The sequence below is a fragment of the Platalea leucorodia genome (genome assembly GCF_965183815.1).
Source record: "Platalea leucorodia genome assembly, chromosome: 3".
Lineage (NCBI taxonomy): Eukaryota > Metazoa > Chordata > Aves > Pelecaniformes > Threskiornithidae > Platalea > Platalea leucorodia.
The window spans coordinates 25634471-25660608 of NC_138825.1; positions in this window are offsets into that span (position 1 = coordinate 25634471).

The following is a 26138-nucleotide window of genomic DNA, read 5'->3' on the forward strand; positions in this document are numbered from 1 at the left end:
GTCAGGCACCCCTCCTGACATGAGGGACACCCCATTGCCACCAGGCCATGCTTCTGTCCTGCTACTGATGTGGAAACAGAAACCCCTCAGGGTGACCTGGGCCCTAAGGCTGCGTACCTCTTTTGTCCCAGCTCACTGGGGGTGCTGGAAAAGGAAAGTGAGTGAGCCGTGTTTCTGCTGATGGAGGTATTTACACGCCATAATCAAGCAATCTCCGTATTCTCTAAAGTTGTCATGGCAAGGCATTTTCTTCAGTTCTAACAATGATTTTTGCAGCTGTTTTCCAAACCTCTGATTTTTTTCAGCTTCATTAAACATACGATCACGAAACTGTGTGGCATCTCAGTAGCCAAACCAATGCCGTATAAAGATGTAACATCACATCTGTATCCATATTGGCTGCTTTTCTATTTATGTGTGTGAAGACTGCATTAACGGTACAATCAACTGTAATTTATATTTAACTCAGCAACAAAAATGCTCAAGTACCAGGCCTAAGACTGACCCCTTTCCAGCCTTGCTAAAAATATCTTTATTCGGTGATGACTTCCCAGGGATAACTCATTTTTGAGATTTGCCGCTTAATAAGATCACTGTTCTGCTAGTGGGTATTTCACTGAGACTGCACAATATTATTTTTAATCAGAATGTTTTGCAAAATTAAATCAAATGCCTTACAAATGTCTCAGTGTATCACACTGAAGCAGTTACCTTTTCAGCCAAATTTGTAATCTAATCAGGTTTGTCTGACAAGACCTATTTTCCATAAAACCATGCTGACTGGCATTAATTGCTTCCTGTCCTTTCATTCTTTATCAGTCGAATCCCATATTCTGTTATTTTGCTCCCCCCTCACCTCCTCTCCAGTTTGATGTTAGGTTAGCTGGCTTATATTTACCAAGGTCATCATGTTTGTCCTTGCTGAATACTGGCAAAACATCAGTCTTCTTCCAGTCTTCTGGAATTTCTGTATTATTTCAAGACCCATTAAAAATTAACATGTGGAAGGAAGAATCTCCTCCACCAACTATTTGAGGCTTCTCAGGTGCAAGTTATCTGGGCCTGATGAATTACAGGTTTTTATCACAAGTAGATGTTTAACATCCTATTTGGTTACTAATGGACTGAAAAAGGCTTTGGCTGCCCGATATGATACTGCTGTCATCCTACTTTTTCCAAATCGAGGAGAGACATATTTATTGAATATGGCTTTCTTCATTATTAATGATTTTACTGCCTTCATCTGGTAACCAACTAACTCCATTGCTGGGATTTCTTCTGTGTATAATGTACTTCAAATACTCTTTTATTTTTTGTCCTTTTTTTTTTTTTTTGCCTTGCTGGATATGCAGATATCTTAAGGTTCAGTTTTCTGTGCATCATAATCCCCCTTTTTCTTCCTTTTGCTGCAGGGCACTATTCCTCCTTCTAATCTCTGCCTCCTACAAAATGAAGTAATAGCTGGAAGAAGAGAGAAGGAAAGAGTTCATTCTTCTGCTATCTTCAGGGTCTCTTTAATTATAACTAATATTGTTCTTACCTTCTTACCTTACTGTCCCAGTTTAACTTCATGAATGATTTGGCTGCACTCAGTGCTCTAAAAAGCATTGAGTGGATGGATTCTGGAAAGCAAAGAGCCTTCTTTAAGTATGTTCCAGGTAGAAGGAGTGGGAGTGATACCAGCTTCCTCTTATTCCCTTTTCTGGCATTCCCTACTGACTGAGGGACCCATCTTTCAGCAGACTAATTCATGTCCATGTAGTTGGTGGTTTCTCTGGCAACCACCTCTTCTGCTTTTCCTTCTCTGACTGCTTTTCTACATGGGTGGAAGCTGAGAATACACCAACTTTTACTGAGAGAAGAGCCACCATCCATCATCAGATGACAGGCACTTTTACTTCTTGAAAGATGAAATCTGGTCCAGCAGAGTACTAAATATCTGTAAGCAACCCCGTGCTGAGAGGCATCACACCAGCAGCAGCTAGAAGGCCTCCAGATGTGTTTATACAGAAAATCAGTGCTCTCCCAGCTTTGCATTTGGTACCAGCGAGAGCTGCGGGTACAGAGTGCACTTGAAAATGAAGCCAAATGTAGAGTATTGTTATTACAATCAATAACTTGGCAATTCTCACTCCTTGCAAGAATTTTTTTGGCGGTGGTTTTGCTTGTTTGGGATCCTTTTTGCTTAGCAGGGGAGAAAAAAAAAAAAGTAGTCAAAGCCTGGGAGTTTCACTTTGAATGCAAGTAGGCTTGTGCATCTTTTAGGTTAATAGGAAGATAGCTCTCAGGCCAGGTACTACTACGTTACATTTACACTTAGCGAAATAGTTATTTAAAAAGAAGTCGCACCCCAACCCTGTGCTTGGGAGCTAAAATGCGTTTGGGAGCTATGCTGTTAGCTGCTGGCTGAGTCTACACTGCTACTAGAAGAGGACCTGGGGGCGCAGCCCTGGCCCAGGGCTAAGGGGCTCGGTCTGGCTCCCGTCCACGCTGCCCGCACCTAACGCTCTTCGCAGCAGGCTGGCTGTGTCCCCTGGCCCGTCGCTTCACACAGGCTCACCTTTGGGCCTGGGGTGGTGAGCGTTTGGCCCAAGGAGAGCACTCATAATTTGTGGTGTTTGTTCAATGTATGTGAAATAACGTGGCCCCTAGGCTGCAGCCCCTTTGGTGCTTGTTCCACTGAACGGAATGCTGCGAGCCCAGGGATGCGGCACAGGGGAATACTTGGAGGGCTTGAACGTCATGGGGATAGGGATGGGGAAGGGAGGTAACACGATGCAGTCTTGTCCATACTGCCTTTGGGAATGCTTTCTGGAGGAAACCATCTGCCAGACTGCCAGGGCACTGTTTGGGGGATGTACTTGGAGCAATCCAGGACAGAGCCAGAGAATAAGCTATCACTGTGAACTGATCAGGGATTTCAGGTATTCAGCACTGTGGAGATTTACATTGTGAAAGTATTTTAGATTCAGAACAAGTACATTTCAGATAAATACTTGCATCTTCCTTGCCCATTATCAGTGCTTATTAGCTTCCAGAGTTAAGAGAATGGCAATGGCAATAATAGGGATAAAACTAGGGGAACTTTTACCTTCAAGTGTGACTGTCCTGCAGGTTTATGTCACTGGGAAGTCCACGAATGTGGTCAGAAGGGAAGGCTATGTGGGACAGGGAGTTGTCAGACTCCATCCATGTGGTTGGGGCACCTGGACTGCCCAGGGTAAATGGACTGTAGGGCCCAGGCACGGAGAGGGACCGGTACAGCAGACATGATTGACCAGATGGAAAAGCAAATGTTCTTTAAGACAACAATTTGGAAAATCCCCATATATAAGAGAGAAAATGAGGGTATTCAGTGACAGATCTGGGTAATATAGCTGGGTTTAGATCCACCGAAGGATTTGGTGCAAATATGAAATGAAAGTAAAAATACATTGTTTTGATTTCTCTTAATCTGTTTCACTAAAATAATAAAATTAAAAACAGGTGTGCATGGACAAATATATCAACCATAAACTCTGTCCCAGATAATGACTGTGGTAACAGAAATTCAGGATCTCTCCAAACACTAGAAAACTAGAAACAGAAATCAGCATCCCCACAGATGGATATGGTACTTTTCCTGCAGTGCTTGAAGAGGACTAGTGCTTGGCTATACTTCAAGAAATATTTTAAATGATCAAAGGAAAGACAGAGAGCAGAAGATGCATTAGGATTACAGTGTTAACAGCTGAAAACTGTGTTCAGCTGGACCCATAGTACAACTTCAGCAAACATACTTGTGGCATGAATGAGACTCTACTGCTCAAGTCAGTCTGGGAAACAGTGTTGAAATCACAGCTCATCAATTCCAAACATCTTCAGAGAAAATCTACAGAGACAAAACTTTCTTAAAGAAAGGAAAGAAAGAAAACGAGTCAAGCAAAGCTGCTTCTCAAGGGAGTTATGTAAAAAATGAAAAGTAAATACTCAAAGATATGCAGAAACCAGATGAATTGAAACAATCATGAAAGCAGTAATACAAGATATTGTAGTCTCAGGAATGAAATAAAGATTTGATAATAAAACTAAGTGGATATATTATCCACATAAACACTTTGGGAGTTTGAACTTATCCCTTTATATGACATCTGAAGATGCTTTGGATGGTATTGAATTATGATTCATGTATTCAGAGATCTTTTTACACCATCAAAGGCATCCTCATGAGCTAAATAAGCTCTTGGTGAGTCAAAACTGACACAAAATAGTTGCTTAACAAATCAAGTTAGTCACCTCAAGGAGGATTGCTGTAACTTGTATTTCTTCTGTGTGTCGTTTTTAAAGAGCTGTTGACTTCAACAAACCTTTCTGGGGCCCCTTCTCTTCAAGCCACAAAGGCTGGCATGGGTAATCCTTGTGTCAAGAATCGGTGACTAAAAATACTTGCCTCAAATTGATAAGCTAAAGCCTGCCACTTTGCTTTATGCTTCCATCTCCTGCCTCTTTAAGATTAAAACATGGTTACTCTATGAAATTCATAGAAGAGAAAAAAATAATAGACCATGGGACCTTCACTGGTTCAATTACTTTAACTTTTAGTCTTCTATATATTTCTTATTATACCCAGCATTTGCCTTTGTAGATCTTGAATTACTTATTTCGATCACTACCTCTGAAAATGCAAAAACTGAGTAATGAAAGCTATTTCTTAGAGAGCGTCTCTTTAGTCCCTGTAATTTGTATTGCTCATCATAAGGTTGTATGAAATTTCTTGCAGCCCCCTTCCCTTTGAGCAACATATGTGAAGACAATTTCATGTTTGAAGCCATGACCACGACAAACAGGGACTAGTGAATCCAATGCTGTTATAACATAGTTAACTAGGTGACCTTTAAAATGAAAAATTCTATTTAAATTACTGCCATTTCTGCAGTCCATTTTAAATTAATTTGGCCTCTAATTATTAACTCAAACAATAGTCTGAACTATCTTTCCATGGTGGATTACCACCTTCTGGTTATAAAGATATCAGATCATATTAATCTTCTGTTTCAGCTCCCCCTGTCAAGCCCCAGGATGATGAAGAGGCAGATGAAGGGTTGTGCAGAGTTCTGCTCTCTGAGCCTCTGTTGAGAGAAATTAGATGTTCCTTTTTAACCTAACTTGCTCTAAGTGTGGGTCACTTGTGATCAGGCTGTCACAGCCACCTGCCTGACAGCATCACCGTCCCACTGGCGCTGCCGCTTGGGACTTGGCAGAGTGTGAGCAGCTTCTCCGTGTCTCCAGTGTCCGAATTCCCACCACAATCTGCCCCTCTCTTGGTGGACCCAGAGTCTGATCAGGAGGTAACGGGCTGGGAACACAGAAACAGGGACTCTAATGGAGCTCACTGGGTGCAGTCCTAAGAGAGTAAGAGGTGGGTAAGAGCAAATCGTGAAAATTTTGACTGATAGGAGAAGAAAAAAGAAAAGACAACAAAAACACCTTAAAAGCTCAGTAGTCAGCCTTGAAGTACCTGCTGTCTCTGTGTCCATTGACAAATACTAACCAGCCCGTTTTCATGGAATTGCTTGAATCAACGCCTGAGACAACTGCTGCTGTATGCCAGAAGGACAGCTATGTAAGAATTACATCAGAACTGTAGGACTATGATGTGCCGAACACTTCCTGAAGACTTTTTTTATTTATCTGAGGAGCTAAATTAACATTTGCACAATTTACTTCATCTTGCAACATAATGTCCTGAGAGGACATCCACAAAGAAAGGTTTCTGTAAGTGTTTGTAATTTGGGCTTAGCTTCAAAATTATAATTAAAAAAAATGAAAGCTCATTTTTCCCCCTCTTCCACACTAGTTTTGTTTCATTGGCCTAATCAAGATGAGAAGGCAGTTGCTATTTAGATTTGTCTGGTTTTGACCGTTTGCTTACTAGCTTACTTAGCTTACTAGCCAAAAGACAAATAATGCCTTTGCCGCATGTGGTAGTACACCTAAAATCATGGAGCTGTAAGAAGTACACAATTTAATATGTACCTCTATACACATTTTGTTATACTTAAAGGAAAACGGAGAGAGAGGGAAAGGGCCTGTTATAAGATAGGTCTTTTATGAAAAGTTCTAGATAACATAATTGGAATAGAAACAAGGGTGTCCTATAGAAATGTAACAGAACACTGCAGAAATTACTCTAAAACCTATGGAGCATTACATCTTTTATATGAACTTTTTTGAGCCATTGTATAGAATTTAATAGCAGAGGTATCTGAGCTATAGGATGGTACAAAAAAAAAAAAAAAAAGCTGCAGAAAGCTGCTCATTTTGTGTTAAATTCCACAGGAGTTTTCCATAAGGGCTGGGCTGTATCTGAGATGTATCCTGTGCGTGTTTCTTCTCTACTCCTGTGGCGAGCTGAACTTTGGTTTTAGTCTGCAGCACATTCTGAATGCGCGAGTAGCCTTTTGTGGGTAAAAAAGAAGATAGTTCTCTGTCTCATTAATCTGCAGATTCATGTGGAAGTCTATGCTGTCTTAAACTTCATTGGCAGGTCACCATCCAGCTGCATGAGCCATTGTGTTTGAGTTTTAAATGGGGATGTACAATAGGCACTGTACCTTCTGGTGTAAAACGTACACAGAAAATCACATACCACTTCCATCAGCAACTGAGGTTTTGTATTATTTCAATGGACTGAGGGCCCTTTTTTAGTGCATCAGGGAGCTAAGAAAGTGTACATAAAGGACTGCATAACAGCATCCTTTCCTGACTTGGTAGAAATGAGAGAAACTACATTTTTTGTCGGTGATACCCGAGGCAGGTAGATTATGTATGAACCACAAACACAAGATTAGCTGGATGTTAAAAATACTACTTTTAGAAAGCCAACCAGTTCAGATATTGGAACTTCTCAATTGTTCCTACCACAAAATTAAAAGCAGAGTTTGGGAAGATTGCTGCTGAAGCCAATACAACAGAGATTAGAAATGACAAAAGGGTCTAAGTTCCTCCAAATTTAGGAAGGAGAAAAAATGTCAAAACAGTAATAAACCACAATGAGGTCAACAGGTGCATCCACATGAGAAAACCAACATTTAACAGAAGGGCCTCTGAAACTTCTGAAGAACAGAAGATTGGTAGGAAAGCATTTTTATGAGAAATAAAATGTGCCTTCCTGTCAGGGAGGAAGGGAGTTGCAAGGTGCTTGAGAAATGGAAAAAAAAAATTCCATTAAACCCCGATATGAATAAAGATCAGGTGAGAGAGGATGTCACCCTGTGGCCTTTGGAACTGTATTTCTGCTGCCTCCTGAAATTATGTTTTCCTGAAACAAAGGAACAGTGTTATGGAAAAGTGGGTGCCAGGTACTTTAGGAAAATGAAACACAGCGAAGCGGATAAAAGAGACAAAGACAATAGCAATCATATGCAATAAAGTGAAGGCAGCTGAGGTCTGAGACAAAGGTGAATATTCTGAGCCAGCAAGATGACTGAAGCAGGGGAAGGAAGGAGGGAAAGGTGATTCACAATAACATTTGAAAGACATTGGCTTGAATATTTATCAATGTCACAGCAAACTTAGCTTGGCAGCCGTAGTGGCTGACTTTGTTCTTTTAGCGATTTCCCACCCTTAAGATGACAAACAGGAATGTGGTTCAAAGTACAGCTCTTGAAGTGAGTCGAACACAACAGTGCTTAGGCTCGCATGCCAATTACATAGGCATTGTCACGTCGTTTTATAGCTTTTCTATAGACATAAGATATTTAATGGTATCAATATCCAACAGAGTGGATTCAGTCTAGGCAACACGGACTGTTGTACACTTACAGAGATGTGGAGGCAATACATCCCCACCACACAACGGGACATGCAGAAAATTCTGCGCAGCTGCATCAAGTACCTCACTTGCTACGAGTCCATTCAAATTACAGTGTAGGTCCTATGCCCTGGTCAAGGATTCTGCTACATCTTTAGTTTAGAAATAGCTAAAATAACTCTGAAGTGATTAATCCACCTGATTGATGATGGATACAAAAGTACTCCATTTTTTTTTTCTTGGCTGATAGCGAAGGTCTAATTTATACTGCTTTCGTAAGAGCTATTTCTGCACATACATAATGGTATTCTGAAGTGACTGGTTCCTGAAGGTTAAGATGCAGGTACTATTAAGGATCTTAGAGAAGTGCCCAATCAATAAATTTCAGAGCTATGCTCAATGCTGTATCCCAACTTTTCCAAAGTTAAAACTGCAGCCCAACTCTTATCTATAGGTAAGGACAGAGCAAATGTCACGCTATAAAAAGACAGAAAAAGGACCATCTCTGCTCTTGGTGACATTGGTAAAAGTGGAGTTAACTCCAGATGTCACACTGCTGTAACCAAGAACTGAATTTGGCTATTCGTCTTGAATCAATGCTATCAATAAAAGTCTGCCAAAAATAACCAACTGGTAAATATTAATTTAAACAGAAAAATTGGAAATCAGTTGCACACTGAGTTGCAACATGGGGCCACTGCATGCTGGCAGTAAGAGGATAATGACGCGAAGTGCCAAAAAAATACCTGGAAAGCATTACTTCTGTGTGACATCCAATAAAGATGCCGCACACACCCCTACATTTTTCAGCAATTAAATATCTGCAAATGAAAGTGCTCTCTTTCCCCAATTCCCTGTCTGCAATGGCCAAAATATGGCCCAGCAGTGCTGTAATAGAAGTTTTTCAGGGTGGCCCCTCTGCACAGCAGCTGTTTCACAGTCTGATAGTAGCGTCTCCAACCAGCTGCTTCAGTTTGCTCCTGGCTGTCACTGCTATAGGTTAATAGGAACAGAGGCAAGAGAAGGGCCTAGGCCAGCATAAAACAGAAATAACAAAATTTTCTGCCAAAAGGGAGTGTGGGATAAGAACTTTAATGGGCAAGCAAACAAAGAATCAGACTGAAGCCTGAGGCGCTTCAGCGTGTTGGCAACAGACAAGCAGTCCTGGAACAAGTGCAGCCCAGAGTCTCAATCTGAAATGACTGTGTGGCCCCCGTGCCAAAAAAGTTTGGCTCTGTGTATACATGTGTGCATGTATATCTATATCCCCACACCAAATATGTAGTTGTGATAATCATGTAGTAAATTACAGAGCCATATGATAAACTGCATGTGCCTTTGACCACCTCACCTGCCCCCTGCCAGCTAATCCATCTCCATTTGGATTTACTCTGTCATTCCAAACGGAAGCTTTAATCCTGCAAACACTTATGTGTATGCTTAACTTTAAGCACTTGAACAGTCCAGTTGAAAACAAGTTTGGCTGCATGTAATTCCAGCATCAGCTCTAGGTGTGATCGTAGTCCTGCCTTTTGCATTCAATGGAAGCAGTTTGGGTTTGTGATTTCTTTTAGCTGATAGGACAACACCTCCAGCACTGGTGCTGACTGCTGGTTTGGTGTATGCCATGGATAAATCCATATTATTCCACTGGCTTCAATAGCATTACACCAATTTACACCAACTGAGAATCTGCCCTGTTGAAAAAGAAAAGTCATAAGGATTACTAGACCTAATCTAAAACCACTAGGTGAATATCAGTCCAAGCATAAAATGAGGGTGGGGTGCAAGTACCAGATTTCTTATTTCCACAAGATGGGGATGCAGGCGGATGGTAGGGTTCTACTGTGAGATCTATGCAGCCACCCTCATTTCATGAACGTAAGGAAGGTCTTGCAGAGCTTCCATCACCTGTTCTTTCGTGGCTTCGGCTCCAGGTTTTTTCTCTGTCCCCTTCCATAAACTGTGCAGAAAACAAAGAGAAAGGCAGCAGAAGAGAAGTGTAATTGTATACTGCAAAATAACATTCATAAGTCACATAAACACTAAACCCTACGTATAATGAATCTGTCCTTTAGGGACAGTCCTTTCCATGTCATTGTCTGGTACTTATGTTGTTGTTCATCTAGCTAATTACTGCTTTGAAAGGTATAGTCCTGCTGTCATGCCTAGATTAGCAGCAAGTGTTTGGCCAGCTACTTTCTTGTCACAGTTGATAATTATTTAATGAGTTCTGTTCTTCCCTAGGAAAGCAAGATTGGGATAGAATTGGACTTATTTTATCACAGTAGCATTGCTGCGCCTTTTGGCAGGCTTGACAGCAACAATGCTGGATTTCAGTAAGACAGAAGAAGAAGAATTTCCATAAGTAGTTCCTGAATCAGTTGGAAGCAACAGGGAAATTAATAGTAATGAGTGAATCTCAATAGATACTGACTCATTACTATGTTAACTGCCAGTCTTTTCCTGCAGCTGTAACCATGCTGGAAACTGGGTAATGCTCTTAGCTAAAAGAAAAGCCATCATAAGTTAGTCCAATATGTTGCTAAAATGGGAAACCTAACTTTAGATCTCCAGATTTCTCCATCCGCAGGGGGCCACTGAAGTCACATTATCATTTTTTTTTTGCAGCAGAAATCTATTGATAAATAAAAGAGCATCATCAACAGGACCATATGGACCCTTCCTTCAGGTTACCTGTCTGGAAGAATGTTTGGAACAACAAAGGCAGGTAAAGAAACTTTGTGCTGAGACCAGGTTTGAGAAATGGCACTGAGTCATCAACTAACCACCACCAGACAATGCCGTGATGTCCTACATTGAAGTGCCTTCTATATGGCCACATCACTCAGGACAGCAGCGGTAGCCAGACGGGGAAAGGTTGGTTTGTCTGAAATAAATGACCTGAAAAGCTGGAGGACTGCTGGTCTCAGCAAACTGCTCCTGTAAACAGCAGGAGCAAGTGAACTCTGAAAACATAAGAATTTCTTGTTAAGCAAGCATCCCCAGTAATGCTAATAAATAATAACTTATTCAAAGTATACAAAATGGACAATGTCTGACTTTTTTTTTAATTATTAAATCTAATATTTTTCCAAGCAAGATGGTTTCTGAACTGTCATATTTTCAGAATTTTCCCATGTCCATTTTCCATTAGACCATTTAAAGCACAGATATTGTGTTTTAAATCATCTAATCCTGAACTCACCAAAACCAGTAAGGAACTCCTGTATTGATTCCAGTAGCTTTTGCATCAGGTCAGAAGTATTCAAGACAATTGCTTTCTCATCATAGTCTTCATCATAAGTTCTGTAAAATGTATCCTGACACAGTAAACAAAAGTTTTTCCAGGAAAGCAAATGCAAATGCCATATGTTATAAATATTCAGGATGAAAGGGGATTAAAATATACATTTAAGTAATCTGTGGGAGAAATCAGCCTTGGTTTAAATTATGTTCCTGCTAGGAGACACAGATTTCTTACTAAGAACCGAATGACGTTCTGTCTGCGGCACACCGGATCGTTCTCCAAAGAACACCAAGCAGATAGCACGATACATTCATGGCTACAAACACCACCACTGCTGCAGTTTAGTAATCAGTGCTTTGACTTTTTTCACAACAACATGTCAACTAGTAGCGTAGAAGTAACAGATTTATCAACAGGTCTATTACTGCATTTATCTTGGGTCTAACCTTCATGCGTCTTTTTTTGCTCCTGTTACTGGATATGGCACTCAAATATAGAAAATGTGTTGTTATCTGTTAGCAAGCATATATACCAATTTCTTCGGAGGTGTTTTCTCTATGCTAGTGGAATAAGTAAGTTATGTTCTGTGCAGATTTATTTGCAAGAGGTTGTACAAAGCTGCTGAGAAGAGATTCTATGCCAATGAGGTTGTTGCTTTTGCAGTTTAACACTGAAATTTATTTTTTCTATACACTCATTTGTACACAGAGCTGTGGCTTCATTCCGGATGCCATTTTCAATGCAGATAACCAGTTACTGAGTCACTCCTGAAACGTGAGGAGGTTTCAAGTGATGTAATTCTTGGTTTACCTCCCTAACTTGATATATTCTGTATTAAACTCAAGTCATCCCAAATAACGACCATGCCATCAGGGAAAGCTGTTTAGCTGGTTATCTTGATATGTCTTAAGATCATATCTAGGGTTTGGATAACCTGTACTTGCTGAAGTAAGGGAGCAAGGGCAACCCTATGTCCGATATATCCTTTACCCTTCCTTCCTGCCTCACTGGCTGAGCTATGTCGTGATGTTTGCAGAAGGGATACAGCCCCAGAGAGGAGCCATTCATGCAAGATAAGGCACCAAACAAAGCCTAAATCCAAATATCCCCTAGTCTGGAGAGAGTTTAGGGCTGGATTTGCATCTGATCTTTGCTGCCATTTTCAAACGTATGCATATTTTCACAATAAGCTACTTTTGCCTATTTCTCCTACCAGAAATGTATATATATGGCTGCATGCTAAAAAGAATATCAGAACTAGTGTTATAAATGGCCACTAGTAATCTATATGTTGAAGATATTATCCTCTTAGTATTTTCATCCAATCTTTAGCTATCTCTACCCATCTCTATATATACATGTAACCAAAGTGTTTTGGTGATGTTCAAGGTAGCGTAAGAGCTTTGGGGTTTTTTTTAATGCAGAGGTTGGTCTGGACCTGGACTCTAGAAAAGGCCCCATCTATGCTCTGCTGGTTCTCCACATACTTTGTGCAATCAGGTTGAAACAGGATTTACTTCTCACTAGTAAGATGCACAACTCCAACCTGAATGGGGAAGGACACCCCGCAGCTGTATGGCCACAAGCATACCACATTATGTGAGAGTGTCCCCATGTCCAGCCAGTGCTAATGTGAGTCCCTCTTGCCTCCTCCAGTAAATCGATCCCCTCATTACCTTCTCTGACTTTTGGCACTCTGGCAGAAGAATTTAAGCCTGTTAGGCTGGTCTTGTCAGGCAGACAATGTCTGAAGGAACTTCACCCACTGTAGATATCATAAAGTTAGTATGATAAAGTTAAGGGACAACTCCATTATGTTTTCTGCAGTTGTCCAGGGAAATGGAAAACAAGAATCACGAGTGGTTAGAATGAAATCCTTGTCTGCTCTACGTCAGTGCAGTATGACTGCCAACAATACATTTTCTATGTGTAAAAATCAAAAGGGGTTCTGCCTACAGAAGAAATACAGGAGAAGAATAAGCAATAGGTAATTGCTCTGTGGATAAACTGATCAGCAGTGCCAAATGCAAGTGGCAATAATGCCCTTCCATTCACGACATTCTCATTTTATTTTGAACTGAGCATGCATGTGGTAATGTTTTAAAGCACTGAGCATTTACTCATTTGACAGGGGTGAATGACACAGAAGTCCGCATCTTGTGATCAACAGGAAAAGAAAGGAAAAGAAGAACACTCGCTATTCTGATGTCATCTCCCATTGTTATTGTTGTTGTTCCTCCAAATAATGGAATTCTGGAAGCAAGACCATAAATCTCAAAGCTCAGCATTGTCTCATTCGGAGATCAAGGTCCTTGTTGCTGATTGATTCATGCATTTTTCATTTGGCTAGCTAATATCCTTTAAATGGAACAGACACTTAGGCAGTGAAACTGGAGCTAGTCTCCCCTTCCCCCAGAGGATTTAGCATATAAGTTAAGCAATTTCTCAGATGATTTTTTGGTAGAAAATATCATTTATGGAAAACAATGAATATTATTCACCTCAGAAGTCTAACATTAATTTTCTCCACAATGAGCCTGGTGCTATTGTGCATTAAGAGCACTCAGCTTTTAAGGTTAGATTGTGATATCTTTCTCAAGTTGAATAATACCTAATTCTTTGAGTTATCCCATTGGAATGAAGTATTAAGACATCACTTGACATGGGTAAGAGTATCATGATCTAGCCCTTAATGAAATTTGTAGAAGCTGAGAGTGTCCTCTACAAGAATGAGTCCATAGTCCATATTTTTCTATTTTTACAGATATGTTCTACCTTCGTTTGTAATCTTTAGACAGCTGCATGGTAATGGCCTGATGTAGCTACTTATATTTCACTACAACTTTGATAATTTTAAAGCTGTCTGAGATTGTACAAACAATACAATCACAGAAAAGTTGTCTTTTCTTCAAAATTTCAAATGTTAATTTGTTATATAAACATTGTAAGAGTCATTTTTTAAAAAATGCAGGTAGAATAGCTGTTCAGGAATCACAGAACTCACTAGGCTTGACATGGGATGAAGAGAGAGTACAGACAGCTTTGCTCTAAGGAGTTATTTGGTTTTTCTTCAGACCTTTAGGTAAATTCCAGTTTATCTCAGGCTTATGATATAAACCTCAATGTCTCAAAGAGTGTTGATGTCTTTCCTCTTTGATCCTGCTTCAGTCTGGCCACGTTGCCAGTTCTTTAGAAATCTCACCCTCCTGTTAAATACCAGGATTCCTCAAGCATTCCCTTGCAGTGGGATCCCAGGTATTGCAAAGAATAACTTTTCTTACTGTTTTAGACACAAAAGTGTATGTTGAACCTGTACTACCTCCTAAAATATAACCAAAAAGATATTTGGATTGCTGCTTAGCACAAGCAAAATCTAAGAGGAGTGCGCAGTATCAAGATCAAAATAGCAACTTCAATACCTCCATCCATTTGCTAGCAACATATAGTGCCTGATAGAAGACAGGACTGCATCCAAGGTAGCCCCTTGCTGTTCATGTTTCTGGAGGATTCCCACTAAAATTTGCTTTCAGTCATAAAATATTTCATGCCTTATGGCACATTGAGTTATTTGCCATCAGCACTCGAACAGTGCATTGGAATTCCTGAAGGACCTGTGCTCACCTTTCCTGAACTGAGGTTTGGACTCAGGATGACTCCAGTGTGGTCAGAGGGAGGCGAGAAGGATAGAAGTGATAATGGACTTCTGGGAATCCTTGGAAAATTTTGAAGAAACCCATGGGTGACTCTGTTTCCACGGGTGAAGAGAGATTGCCAAAATCCCTGTTTTCCTGGACATAACGGGCTGTTGGGAACCGTGCATGGGCAGCTGAGATGTACCCTTGTTTTGTCTGGGGGGAAAAAAAAAAAAAAAGAGCAGGAGCAATGAAAACAGCTGAAAGAACTTTCCATTAGAGTTAATTCAGTCATCAAAAGAGAAATCTGACAACACAAAGAAAGGAACAGTGAAAGACCTAAATAGTGTGAATAGAGAATAGTAAGTTAGAAAGAACTGTAAAATGCTGAACGGTGCCTTTGGAGAACCATGCTGCTCTTCCTCCTGGTGTCAAACATCCCACTATGAAAAATGAAAATATCTGATACATTCTGGACTAGAGAAATAACTCATGGTTTGGGGTTATATCTGTAATTAAAGGAGGAAGATCATGACATTTAAGCCAAAAGACAGGGATATTGCTAAGAATGAAATGTATAGAAAGAATGTAATGGACATTCTGCAGTATCATGCCAGGCATTTGTTGGGCTCAGAGCTTTGCTGGTTGAGGTAGGTCCATCTCCACACACTGAGAAGAGCAGCCATGGGACAAGGAAAATTTTCACATCCGAGCAGAGTTCTTATAGCGGCATTGGGTTTTCCAAGCAGAAAGAGGGGCAAGATGATCTGACCTTCTTCCTGCTGGACTGCAAAGGTTGTTGCCTGCTTTGTCAGAACATCACATCTGACATTGCATCTGTGCTGCTGTTTTGAGAAAGGTTGTTACTCTGGTGGATACTGGAAAAGAGATTAAACTTCTGGAAACCGGGGACATTTTCTGTAAAAATGAAGTGCTAGAGGAGAATTTTGGGTTTGTTTTTCTTTTTTTTTTTTTTACTTTCCTCTTCTCTGAATTTCCTTTCAGGGAGGGGAAGGTAATTCTCTGAACTCCATGACTAACTTCTCATGTCATTTGTTGATTCTTCCTTCACGCTGAGGAGAAATTGAGGGATTCCCAGGCCTCAGTTCCACAAATCATTTAAGCACACATTTAAATGCCTCCCTGTTCAGCCACGCAATCGAAACACCTGCTTTAATCCTGCAAGTACACATTTAAATTTACAGCGAATAAGCTGGATGGGTGAATAAGGACCTAAGAACTGGGTCTGAACCCTATGGAAGCCCTATGGAAAAACTCACGCTGGCACCAGTAAGCCCCTCAAATTACAGCCCCGCCTTGCTAAGTGTTGTGATAAATAGTCCAGCATCACAGAGGTATTTTCAGAGGAAGGTAAGGGGCAGGGGGCGAGGGGGACGGATGACAGGGAGCCGTGTTGCGGCCATTGGGCCCTGCCGGCCCCCAGCACCTGCATCCACTCCTCCAGGCCGCAGCCCTCGGGAGAAACCCTGCAATAACAAACACAGCTGCACCTGTGCAAATATCCTTGGTTTCGTGTTTTCTTGGGGTTACTGTAGCAATAGCAATTTAGCATGAAAGAAAATACCAAGTTATGTAACAGCCTCCGTGGGAACCTGCTCTGCCTTGTTTTATTGAGGTAAATATTAATGTTAGTGATATCTTCTGACTTTGGGTTACTTTTTATTCGTGCACCATGGGCACGTGGGAGCCTGAAGAATTAGCTACCCCAATTAATAATAGGATGTAAAATACCATGAGTTGATCTTTAAACCTAATTTTATTGATTTCCAACTTTGATGTTATAAATTTTATTCAGCAATGTTTTTGTGTCCTTAACTCCTGAAATTATAGGTATTTCTGGAGCTTCTTTAATCTGGCCTGTGTTTTAGACTTTCTTGTCCGTCCAAATGGACTTAAATCCAGTGCAACAGGTATTGCTAGATGATCTCCAGCCCCTTTGGCCACATTGCCTATTTTTCCTGTATTCCTTCCATACATAGATTTACAGTAGGGAATTTCCTATAACTTCCTGACATCATCTAGAATTTGCACCGATGAATTTCAGCATTCTTATTCTCATCCATGTTCACCTTCTTCATTGGTTTAAGCACAGATGAAGTGCTCCCTGCCTGGACAACTCCCTGAGAGGACCAGGGCAGAAGGGTTTGGTCTCACCTCACTTTAGCAGCCCGTAAATGTCAAGGAGCAATTCCTTTGGGGCTGGTATTTTCTGTGCTTGGTGACAATTCAGACAGCTGGGGTGGAACTGGCAAAGGCTTTGGCACACTTGTATGAAAAATACCATTTTTCTGCATAAATTCCAATCCATTTTCAGGCTCAGATAATTCCAAACCACCTGAAATGAGGAGTTTCAAACCGGGGCCAAAAAATGTAAGTTATCCAGCTCACATGCACAGGCTCAGTGAAATCAAAGGGTTGAGCTATGTGAGAGAGATTTCCTTGTGGACAGTTGAGACTTGAAAAGAAGGCCCAATATGAAGAAAACAAGTTAGGCAATTTTAAAGGTGCAAGGCCAGACCATTATATTATGCCACTCGAATGCCTTTTATTTCTATTAAAAAATTTCCTTCATTGCTTTTTAATCAAATGCTTCTGTAATCTGATTGCTTCTGTAAAGTCCGGAAATCTGAGTAACAACATTATGTGTGGCCGCAAGTGAGAAAAGTAGATATTTTTCCGAAGAGCCACACAGAAGACTTAAACCCACCACTGTCCCTTGGGTGTGTGCTGAGCTGCCTGCCTCCAGGGTTCAGCGGTTCACTCGGAACTTCAGCAGCATTGGATTTCATTCTGCTTTCCTGAAGGCCTGCAGAGCTCAGTGCAAACACAGATTACTCCAAGCTTAGTTGCGAGGCTTTACTTCAAAATCCTAGCAAATGTACAGCAATTTTCCACATGCCTTGTCAACACTCGCACAGCTTCAGTTTCCTTGATGAAGGGGTGAGTTGTTCATCCAGAAGTGCAAAAAGAATTAAAATTTGCTACCTCACCCTTATTTCTGCTAGTGAGGCCAGAATAGAGTTAGCAGTCAGCAAGTAACTTGCAGGATGTTGGTCTGGGATCCTGCTCACATTTACTACCTGGGGCACTAAAACCATGGTAAGAGCTGAACTACTCTTATAGCCAGCAGCTGATATAAAGTCCTGATATGAAATTTGCTGCTTATGTTAAGTAGCGTTTCTGAAAAGCGGCGGCAGATATATTTGATGTTTTGCAGAGGATCAGTATGTTATTCAGTTGAATGCATTCCCATTTCCACGTCTGGCTGTGGTTATATTAAGATCTAAACCTATATAAAAGTATGCTATACTGATATAAGCACCGTTATATGGGGATTACTGCGATGCTGTTTTGCCACTTGAGGTGGTTCTTAAATCCATGCAGTAAGAATTTTGGGATAGGTTGGGGTTTTTTTGTTTGTTCTTTTTAAGAGTGGCTCATCAGCAGGTCCAGAGACATATTGGCTATTTGTATACTGCAAAACAAGCCGTGCCAGCGAATGCTCCCAAGCACCGGAGCTTTGGGCCCATTTCATTTATTAGTGGAGATGTAGCAGCCATGTTGTCTTCACCAGGCCAGGCTCACCTCATGCTTTTGTGTCCTGTTGGGCAGTACCCCCCTTCCCCAGGTGGCCCCATGTCGGCATCACGGCAGCTCCCCTCATTTCAAGGCGTTTTTTAGGAGGGGATCAAGCAAACAGAAAGCAGCTGGAAGGTGACTGCAGGTGGGCGCGGCTCCTTCTCTGCATGGCGATGCCCCCGGTGGGAGCGCACCCCGCTGCTCGCTCCCCTCAGGCTGCGTGTCCCACCCAGCACCCCGCAGCCGCCTGCCCCGCGCCCCTCGGCCCCACGACGCCCCTCGGCCTGGGCCCTGCCAGCAGCGGCCGGCCTGCCGCGGGGCCGGGGCGTCGCAGGCAGCATTTGGGGGCGCGGGGCGCCTTTCGCCAGGCGTACTTGTGTGCGGGCGCACCCCGAGGCCTCTGCGCACGCCAGGTGTGGGCAACCCCAAATTCACAGTCTCCTGCGAGGCTGGGGCTGCGTTTTATTATCACTTGCTGACATCTGCTGGCTACGGCACGAATTATTTCGGAGGGCCGCCAAGCAGGGACGAGGAGGCGGCCTGGGCTGGGGAGGCCTTCCTCGGGCGGAGCCGGCGGGAGCCTCCCGCAGGAACCGGCCCGAAAATGAAGGGGCGGTTGCAGACCTCTCCTCAGGGTCAGCGTGGCCGTGTGTGCCAGCGGAGCAAGGGGACCCAGCGCCCTTCTTTTGAGATACTCCCCATTTTGGTTTTTTTTTTTTTTTTTTTTTTTTTCTGGAAAGTCGCTTCATTAAGTGGTACACATAAGCCCCAGTGTGTTTAGTTAGAGCGAGTGTTGGTGCCTGTGGGGATGTTGAGGGAACGACGGCCAGGCGTGGGCCAGCAGCGTATTACTCGGAGCAAGCTCCTTGTGCCAAAGCATGTAAGCAGCTTTTCACGTTGCCTTGGGAGAGCTGGGAAATGGGGGGGATTGCAGGCAGATCGTGGGGCTCGCCTGACCATGCTATGTCCACTTATGCTCTCCCTTTCCCCATGTTTTCAGAGAGAAACAGTAATGGACTGCCCTGCTTTGGAAGGAGTCTGGGCTCTCACGTGGTGACTGCGGCCAGTGCATCCCTCAGAAGCCCCTTGCCCTTGACCATTTCACTGAAGATACAAGGAATGTAAATAATATGCTCAAGGCCAAAGGGTGAGTTAATGACAGAATAAAATTCTAGTTCTTCTTCAGCCACATGCTTTTAAGATACTTCATAAACACCAGCAAATGAAGCCTAGAATAATCCCTGGCTGTTGCAGGAGTTGCTGTAGCTGTTCCCATCTTCTGGATGGGTCAACTGACAGGAAGAATTGCAGATAACTGACTCTGAGCCACATAAGGAGAAAGGGCCAGGTGCAGGATTTCTACACAGGTGTTCATGTTATTTTTGAGCAGATCTCTGGTGTTTCAAATTAGTGCTGCCTCGAAGTATTTACCTGGAAATGTTTCAAGCAGTTATTTGTCCTTAACGTGCCACTTAGGAACAAAACTGTTTATGGTCAAAAGGAATAGAAGTAAGCAGGCATTACTTCTAATGTGCACTGTGTGTCCAAGTCCTCAGAGCACTATGTAGCACTGTAGGCTTTTACTGTGCGCTAGAAATCACATGGACACTGCTGGCAGAATGAGTTTTGTGGCCCTCCGCTATCTTGGCATAAATGCCATTTTGGGTGGCTCGTGTTGTAGGGTTGCCTGGAATTAAGAGCTACATTCAAAAAAATTAATCACAAGCAAAACTGTCCCAGGTGAAAGAAAAATATTGATGCAGGAGAAAATACTCATTTGGAATTCAATGCCCCTTTTACCTTACTGTGCTCTTTTTCACTGAGCTGGAAGAAAATAAAATTAATCACCTTGATGTACATTAATACACAGATGGTAATTGTGTCATTTACTGTATCTTAAATGCTGGAACTGATTAGCTTTTATCAATCCTCTCAGCACTTTAGGAGGACAAGACACCTAGTAAATAAAGACAAAGTATTCTTCTCTGATAGAAGTGATGAAAGGAGAGACTATTTAAAACAGATAGGAAGGTATTTTTTACTTTACTCAGTGCAAAACAAGCAGTTAGCTTGCCAGCCATGAGAGCCTGTAAACACAACTTGACTTTACTAGCTTTCTAAAATCTTGTCTCCTCCTATACGTTAGCTTGTATATGGGTACTGGAAATGATTTCTTTGTTTTTAACGTGTTGATGTACAGCTAAAAATAGCTCTGTCATATTCAGAGTTTATCCATTGCCAAGAAAATAGAAGTCAGCATTGCAAATCACAAAAGGAAAAATCCAAAGGTCTGCACCAAAGAGAGGTGTGGCCAAAATATTCCCTGAATAGCAGACGGTGTGGATTGATATATAAGCACTTCTGGCCATTCCTATCAGAAATGATGCACTGTGTGGGATTCACTGATCCAAGCCAAATGACAAACACAAAGAAATCACGAGTTGTGCAAAGGAAGCTTTCAGTGTTCTCAGAGCTCAGGGAGTCATCTTTTCGGCAAGCATGTCTGAATTACATTCCCAGAAAAAATACACTGAGGCAGTAGCTCTCAACCTTTTCTAATTTGTAACCCTTGAAGATTTTTCTAGTGAATGTTTAGATGCTTGCAAAGAAAATATAACTAGTATGTGATATACTTGCTTTTCTTAGGCATTACTTAGAAATAGCTCACAGATTCCCTAGGGTTTACAGCTCATATGTTAGAAACCCTTGCACTGAAGGCCCAGTGTCAGTAAAAAGAATTAAAACAAAATCTTTCCTATGTACAGAACATACAGATGATACAGACTTGAAACTCCTGCTTTCATGAAGAAATGTTGCAGGGTTCAAAACACTATCCTAAAGGCTTAAATAAGGATAAAATCAAGGAGAAGAGATTCATAATTAGGGGAAGGAATATGTTTCCTTCTGACACTTACTGGGAGATGACACACATGTTTTGGGCCAGGTAGAAAAGTGGACAGTACATGTACACGGCAGGGAGAAGTCGTAACACTGTATGCCACAGCTGGGGTCTCTCTGAAAGACAGCAATCCTAGAAACCCTTTGGGCCTGGGATAGTTGTGCCAAGTGGGCTGACTTAGAGCTGCCCTTGCATGCCAAATTTTAAGGATTGTTTCCCAACTGACACAGAATTGAGAAAAGCAAGACATTGTGGCTAGCACCATGCAGACCTTTTGGCAGTGATGGTGAAGAGTTGCAGGTTTCTTGGTTTCCGCTAAAATTCTGGCTGTTCAGACTTCTGCTAGCCCAAGCCATGAAATGGTGAAATGCCAAGTAGTCATCCAAAATTTTAAGACATAATTCAGGGATTTGTGTATTAAACGGTCACTGCATAATGAGAATTGCAGTTTTATTGTGTTCCAAAACAATTGTACAATTGTGTGTTTTATTTTCCACATCAGATAACTACATTGTTTGCAAAACCGCCGCTCTAATGCAAAATGGAGACTTCACTTTCACTAAAATAATGCAGAAATACACAGTTGAAACTCCCACAGCAACTTTACCCTGCCATGTTACAGCTATATACCTGCTGCTAGACTTGCAAACGACCCATTTCCACTAGGGCAGAACACAAAGTGGAAATGATGCAGATTCTAACATATCACAGTCAGCAATGCTGGTGTTGGGTTATGTTTCCCCATTCACTTCTGCTTCTCAGTAGAATATGAAATATATTCTTGCCATTTGCTTTAAAAATCAAAGTTCAGTGAAAAGTAAAAATAAATGGTGGAGAGTGACGAGGGAAGTTGACTCATTGTCTCTGTTAGAGAAATGATTTGTCATGGCTTTTTTGCCGTGGTTGTTCTTTCTTTTCAGGCAACTAGCTATCTGGATAACACAGGAAAAAGCTTCTATGGCAAGAAATGACACTGCTGCACATTACTTTAAATGTGCAGAGAACTCATGCAGAAAGCCCACTTCTAGACCTGCTATCCATTTAAAATCCATTATTCATTCTTCTAGTACCGTTACATCCTCGCAGTATCTTTCTTAGTCGCTTCCCATATTTTGGACTCGAATGGTTTCCAGGAGTGTTTCTCACAGCTGGGTGTCACAGTAACCCTCTTTCAGGCAGCGTTTCAGCTGTGATGAGGAACCCCACAGGCAAGCCAAGAGTTAATGCCCCCCCTCAGACCAGCCAGGGGCCCTACAGCTGCTCCGAGCTGCCAAGCAATTAGGCTTGTCAACATCCCTCAAATAAACTCCGGCAGTATTATCAAACCCCATTGTTACCTGATCCCCCAGAGGCTGGGGAGGCTGTTATATCAGGACTGCAAGCTGCAAAGAGCCACGTCTGTTTTCTTTTTTTTAATTCTGGATGACCCATCCTTTACTTTACTGGTTGGAACTGAGGCTCAAGAAAGATGGATCTTTTGGGAAAGGATTAAATCTCTACTGTAATACCAGTCTGGTGGGAAATCATGGTGTGTTTTACCCAGGAACCACATATAGAGCTGGCTTCCGTGTGGTTTTGCCTCAAAGCAATAGCCTGCTTCAGTGGACTACCTTAAAAATAATTGGATGCAAGCTGCCATCTTAAGGAGAAAAACGTTGCCAGAAAAGAGTATTTATTGTTCCATCTAGGGTTGCTACCTTGGAAATACAAAACCCAAGTCACTTCAGACAAAGGGCTGCTGTGCAGGCACAGATCAGTCTATGTGTGGGCCAAACTGGGCAGTGTGATTGGAAAGCAGGCAGATAACAACCCTACCTGAAGCCAAGGATGTGTTTGGAAGACTGAGTTCCAGGTTCAGCAGTGGCACAATAAGCCCATGTATTTACAGAGACATGCAAAGATGGCAAAACCACAGTTTTTCCTTGAATACATTATTTTTAGCTTTCATTTTTGTACAGAGATGCTGAAAATTTGATCTGAGCCAAGCAACGCAATTTTGTCCATCTGAGCCTGCAACGCATCTAAAACAATTGCCCTAAACTGACTTTGTGATTATTCCAGTTATTTTGCATTTTGAAGCCTGTTGCTCTGGGGACGACAGCAGCTAGCACCAGTGGGACAGGGAGGTGGGACTACCATGCCACCACAGTTTTGTTGGAATGGGTAAAGGGCAGTGATGTAGCAAGGACTTAGGAAAAGGCGCAGCAGTCCCAGACATCCCTCAGAGACAGACAGTACCCAGGGACAAAGATTGGCAAGCCCTGCGGCTGGATGAGTGCCAGGCATCTCTTCCAGGAAAGGGTTTCAGTTATGAGCCTTTAGGGTGAAATCCTTTTGGTTTTTAGTAAAGCATAGTATGCCTTGCTTAAAATGTTTTGGGTTTGGTGACATTTTTAAGAGCAGGTAACTATCCATTCTTTCTAGAAGGCTGAACAATTGCATGCAAACGTGCACAAGCTGACATCCACACAAAATAGGCTTTCAGCTTCTGGAGTTTCTTTTCTTTCAAAATCCAGAATTTCTGTGTAAATCTTCATTTGGGTTCAAAAGCATAAGATTTTACTGGCTGCAGGCAAAATATAGAGAGAGATGAAAAACGCCTGATACAAAGGAAAGAGGATCTTGCAAGATGGAAAATACTCAGGACACAAAACTATTCTTTTTCAATGCACATATAATACACTATGCATTCAGGTGGATAAAGCTTTACGTTAGCATGAACACTGCTAACCCTTTTACATGGGTATGGAGAGGCTGACCCTTTACTACAGCAGCCATGATTTATTCACTTTCATTGTACCAGGATGACTCTCAGTGTTCAAATATGCTTTTTTCCACATATGAGAAATGATATTGTATCAAGGCCAATGCTGAACTGCAAACTGATTTCCCTTCCCTACCCAAACCAGTTTGTGTTATTTGTAAATCTAACAATAACAAAGATTCAAAGGTCTATTACTCAGTGTCTCTTGATTTCCCTGTTTTATTTTCTGCCCCTTATCGATACTCTTCAGAGCTCAGGGCTGAAGCAACATAATGGGAGCCTGGAGACAGTGTCTGCATCTCAACTAGGGTCTTGGCATTTGGTAACAACACCAGGTTGTCTTTTTTTTTCTCTTCAGAGCAAAACAGCTGGTGAGTATTTGAGTGTGTACTGGTGGCAGAGAACTTGTAGTAGAACTGGCCGTGACTCCTGCTGCCGAAGCAGTTACAAGATACTAGCACTGAGCAGAGAGGCATGACAGATAAATAAGACAAAATGCAAAATATGCTTCTTTTCTGTTGGTCAGAAGTTACAGATTTTTCAAAAGGCTCAGGATCTTTTCAGACGCTTTCTTCCACATTATGTATATGTCTTGCATGACTGAACAAAGTCTTCCCCTTAACCTGCAGGCTTCTTTCATTTAAGTTTTCTGAAACACGTTGCTATTATAGTGATGGAAGTTGGAGATTATTTAATGATGAATTTGCTGACATGTCAATAATGTTTATCTGATTACTTTGGAGGGTGAAGAGGGACTATAAGAGCTTGAGGGAAAAGCCCTGTTTGTTTCTAATGCCTCAAGAGGTATCATTTCTGAAAAAAGGAGATTTTTTTACTGGGCTTGGCAGATACATATTCGTAAATGTGCACATCAAATGCACATTAATACATTATTCACTCAGTCATTCAGATGAACTGACACATTTATTTAATCCTCAAAGACATTATAGTCTAGATCGACAGTACCAGTATTAGTGGGAGACTGATAAAAATTGCATATTTGCTTTTCTTACTGTACTTTATATTCCCCTCTAAAGTATTAACTCTTGGCTTTGTTATTCACAAATGCATCCATCTCTTATTCATGCATTACATAACAAACTGTCCATGCTGCAGCTGGTAGATATATCAGATAAATGCAGATTCTGACTTTAAAAAGGTAAAATATAGACAGAACTCTCAAGCCTTTAACTTTGACTCTGAAGTGCATGCACATGCACACCCACATGCAAACCCTAAATATTTAAGTTTCTAAAGGTGCTGTGATTAAATTTCATAAATAGCCTGGGAAGCCCAGCTTGAAAAAAATAAATTCCAGTATTTATGAAACAAAGAACAATAATTTAAAAGAACTCTAGAGCTAAAGAGGAGGGTTGTATTATACTAAATGACAGTTTCCCCTGCTTGCTATTAATATGCTTTTTTCTGAAATCATGCACATTGTCTATAGCTACACTGGGATATTATTTAAAATGGTGTCAATCTGGAAAAGCTCAGCAAAAGAGAGCACAGCGGCTCCAGATGAACGCTAACATTACCAAGTGCCCAGTCAAGTCTCAACAACTCCCCGACACTGATCATTCCAAGTCAATCCTGGGATGCATAAATTTCTCTGTAACAGACAACATATTCCAAAGCATGTGCAAAACTACCTGCCCACACATTCATCAAAGTGTACGGTGAACTTTCATAAATCTCCTGTTACTTTTCCTCAGCTCTTTTTTTCTTGGCTGGTAAGAGTCACAGAGGATTTTTTTTTTCCTTTTGACATTTCAGTATTTGATATTACACCAAGGCAGGGTGCTGCCTACATATTGGGTTAGTTTATGCAATACACTATAAAGTACAAAAATTACATGACAGAAAAGAAAAAAAGAGTTTTCTAATGTCTGTGACCTGAAAAAGAAAATGTGAAGAGCAAATACCCCGTTGCAATTTTTATTAGGCAATTAGCTGATTGCTTTTGTGAAGTAGTGACAAACTTGAGATACCTGCAGTCAGCTGGTGAGCACAGGGATTTGGATTCCCACCCATCTCAAGTGCAATAGATTCATATACCTCAGCTTTGATATTTCCCATGGTTCAGGTTAAAAAAACCACACACCATAAACAACTGTTCTGTCTCAATCATTTATTCCTCAAACACCATTGTCAAGGGGTAGCAAAGCATTGCTGAGGAAAAGTCTATATAAGAACAGTGC